Below are 3,403 nucleotides of genomic sequence, written 5' to 3' on the forward strand. Positions count from 1 at the left end.
ATCTTCACCAAAGTGTATTTGGTATGTTATCGTCACAGACAGTTTGCTTTGGTCTAGTGAGTTCCTGTGAAACACCAGATATAAGTCTGGGACTAAGGAACACCTAAGGTGATTGTCAAATTACGATGCTAAGGAATTATGGTCAATTCACTTATGAATCTCAATAATGTAAACGTTTCATTAACTGTGAAGATATGTTGAAGAATAGAATTAACCTTGTTTTGGTGACTATTGGATTTTCTATAACTAATCGTAAACTTTTGTACCATCTGAAAAATGTGTACATACATCAAATTCTCCTTAGATAAAATTGCAGACATAATACACTTCATGATTTCCAGTTAGGCTAATAAATTCAGTTATGATAACGCTAACAAGATAAAGAACAATAAAATAATCTTTTCCTGTACTCATGAAGAGGATGGATTTGCATTAGTGACATCATAAAGGCAAGAAGTTCGATCAGGAGAGGACGAAACGAGAGCCAAGTTCTTTAAAGCAAGCAGGGTGTTACATCCAGCCGAGCTGTTAGAGGATTGGCCGACTCCTCGAAGATAAGAAAATACAACGAGATTCCTGGAAGATAAAGGAATACAACATTGATCATTTGTCATGATAAGGCCATGTACCTGTGACATACATAATCACCCACCGCGAGCGAAGGAAATGCCTGAGGCGCTGACATCATGGCCATTCGGATGGACGGTTTCCCACAGACCTGGTGGCTCCCACGTGAACTTAAAGGGAAGCAAGACACACTTTCCTCATCCCTTTGCCCAAAGTGGTCCTCCTAAGGGTGCCTTAAGGCTTTAGAAAATCAATAAGTCGTTGGCTATGACTTCAATTTGTCTTTTTGAAGTCATGTGTCGGGGCCTATTCAAACAGCAGAATTGGCCAGATATCTCTTATCAAAATCCTTCGGAGTATCAGTGATTACGAGACATTCCAATCTTGGACACGTGGCACGTTTATCTATATCGGATTAGTCCATCATCGGTTTTTGTACTAATGCACGATTTTGTCTGGTTTCGCGGCTGGTTACTTCGTGGCGTTCGTGAACAACCAGATTCAATCCTGTTCTTGAAGGGGTCCGTTCGGCAGACTCAATGGGTCCGTGAGGACTGAAGCAGACGGAGGGTGACGAGGGAGTAGAGGGACTGAAGAAGAGGGAGGGTGAGGATGGAGTTGAGGGACTGAAGAAGAGGGAGTAGAGGGACTGAAGCAGAGCTAGGGTGAGGAGGGAGTAGAGGGACTGAAGCAGAGGGAGGGTGACGAGGGAGTAGAGGGACTGAAGAAGAGGGAGGGTGACGAGGGAGAGGGACTGAAGAAGAGGGAGGATGACGAGGGAGGAGAGGGACTGAAGCAGAGGGAGGGTGACGAGGGAGGAGACACTGAATCATGATGATTCAGCATCACAGACACTTGACCGGTCAACCTCACTTGCATATTATCTCCCCACACCGTCAGGCCACGGGGGTAAAGCGAGAGATCTTGCCAGCCAATCCATCTTAAACGGAGGACGTGTAGAATAAATGTTTTGTCACGTCTTGTAGCCTATGGTTCCACTTCCCTGTCTTCTGTCTGAGAACGTCACTAAAGCTTAAATACCCCATCTAAGTAGCTTTAGATGACGTACTTACCTACGTATGCCTACGACGAGATCTTGTTAAGAGAAGGACCATAGCGTATAATTCACTCTAAGTCTTCCCTGATGACCAGTACTGTTTCTACTGCTACTTAAGTACACAATTTTGCCAGCTCTGGAGTCATATGATAGAAAAGGTCGTCTACAGTATATTATCAAGTCTTCTTTCAAGTGTTCTTTCCTCTGGTCATTCCACGGAAAGTTCTTATTTCTGCATAAGAAGCCTGGGTCGTCTGTTTTATGTTCCTGCATGGCTTTTGGGCACGTCTGTTTGATCTGTTTTGGGTAGGTATGTCCCACAGTGTTTTTGCAGATTTGGTTAGTCTTTCATCATTCTATAACACTTATTCTATAACTCTAACACTTTTTAACCATGAATTGAGCTTCTAGGCATAAAGAATTGGATTTTGTGTCATGTATACGATTTGATAAATGAAAACATTTTAGCTTTTATTGACAGGCTTTTTAACTTCATTCTATTCTCTCTTCTCATATTCAGTTTATTGCTGTGTGTCACTTTCTCCCTCTCAGACGTCTTGTTTTTCCTTTATTGATGTTTTTTGTTCACGTTATAGAATAATATATCTGGGTCCTGTTCCATGTTCTACGAAGTGTCATCATTTCTTTGTTAGCGCAACTCACATTTTCTTCAAGTTCTTCTGTCCTTTCGTACAGTGTTCATTTCTTTTTCTTTTGGCATCTCCCATTTTCCCACCATATTTTCTTTCCCTTGGTATTGAGTCCTTATTCATTTTGCTCACTCATGAGAGACTGTTCTCTTAGCATTTACGTCCTCGTTGCTCCAAACGTCATTTCAGAGTGTTTATAACCACGGTCTAATATGCTGTCCTCGTATATTGCTGTTCTATATCGTTTTACATATGTTATGGTTCAAGGAGATCGAATTTTCATATTCCTCGTATTCCTCAAAGCCACACCTTCTTTCATGTAGTCTTGTCTTAATCAAGTTTCTATCATGTTAATAAGAACTGTATCATTTTCTTACAGAGTTCCCCTCTTTATCATTCTTTATCCGCATTTATATACACTGTCTTCTTGTGTGGTTTACTTGAGAATATCGTCTTTCGTTTCGCTTTGCTACAGAGAGAGAGAGAGAGAGAGAGAGAGAGAGAGAGAGAGAGAGAGAGAGAGAGAGAGAGAGAGAGAGAGAGAGAGAGAGAGAGAGAGAGAGAGAGAGAGAGAGAGAGAGAGAGAGAGAGAGAGAGCTGAGTATTCGGCTGGCTACCGTGTGAGTGAGTACGCCCCTTTTGACCATCCCGTCGATGGAACGCGTCACCACAGGGATGTACGCGCCCGTTCCACCCAGCGACAGGGCCGGACACGGTGCTCGCTCTATCTTGCCGGCGGATCTCTCCTCCTTCCGATAATCTCAGCTCACTGATAAGCCCTTTGATAAGAGCCTAGAGTGTTTACGATGACGGTGGCAGGTTGATATGTTTCAGGGACACATTCCCTGGGAGATGTTTTCTATCGTCTAATCTTATCTACAAATGCATTTCTGCTGCGTAGTTCGGCGTTTACTTCACCGTTCGTACAATACATGTCTACCTCAGTTTAAAGTCAGCTGGATGGAGACGTTTTTTTGAGTGCTTAGGATTGTATAATGCAAGAACTTTCCATCTTTTTCTATTTGTCTTGGGGAGAAACAGACTATATGCTGTACACGAAGATATGGGGACAGATAAGAACTTTTTATGTCTTGAATCATTTTTGTCATTGAGTATCATCTTTAAGAGC

General features: G+C 42.4%; 1 protein-coding gene across 1 annotated transcript in view; it reads right to left on the bottom strand.

Moving 5' to 3' along the window:
- The window catches only part of LOC139756827 (esterase E4-like), a 28,788-nt gene that overhangs the window by 12,572 nt on the left and 12,813 nt on the right, over positions 1-3,403 (bottom strand). The window lies entirely within an intron of this gene.

Source organism: Panulirus ornatus, chromosome 23 (genome assembly GCF_036320965.1).
Source record: "Panulirus ornatus isolate Po-2019 chromosome 23, ASM3632096v1, whole genome shotgun sequence".
Classification (NCBI taxonomy): Eukaryota; Metazoa; Arthropoda; class Malacostraca; order Decapoda; family Palinuridae; genus Panulirus; species Panulirus ornatus.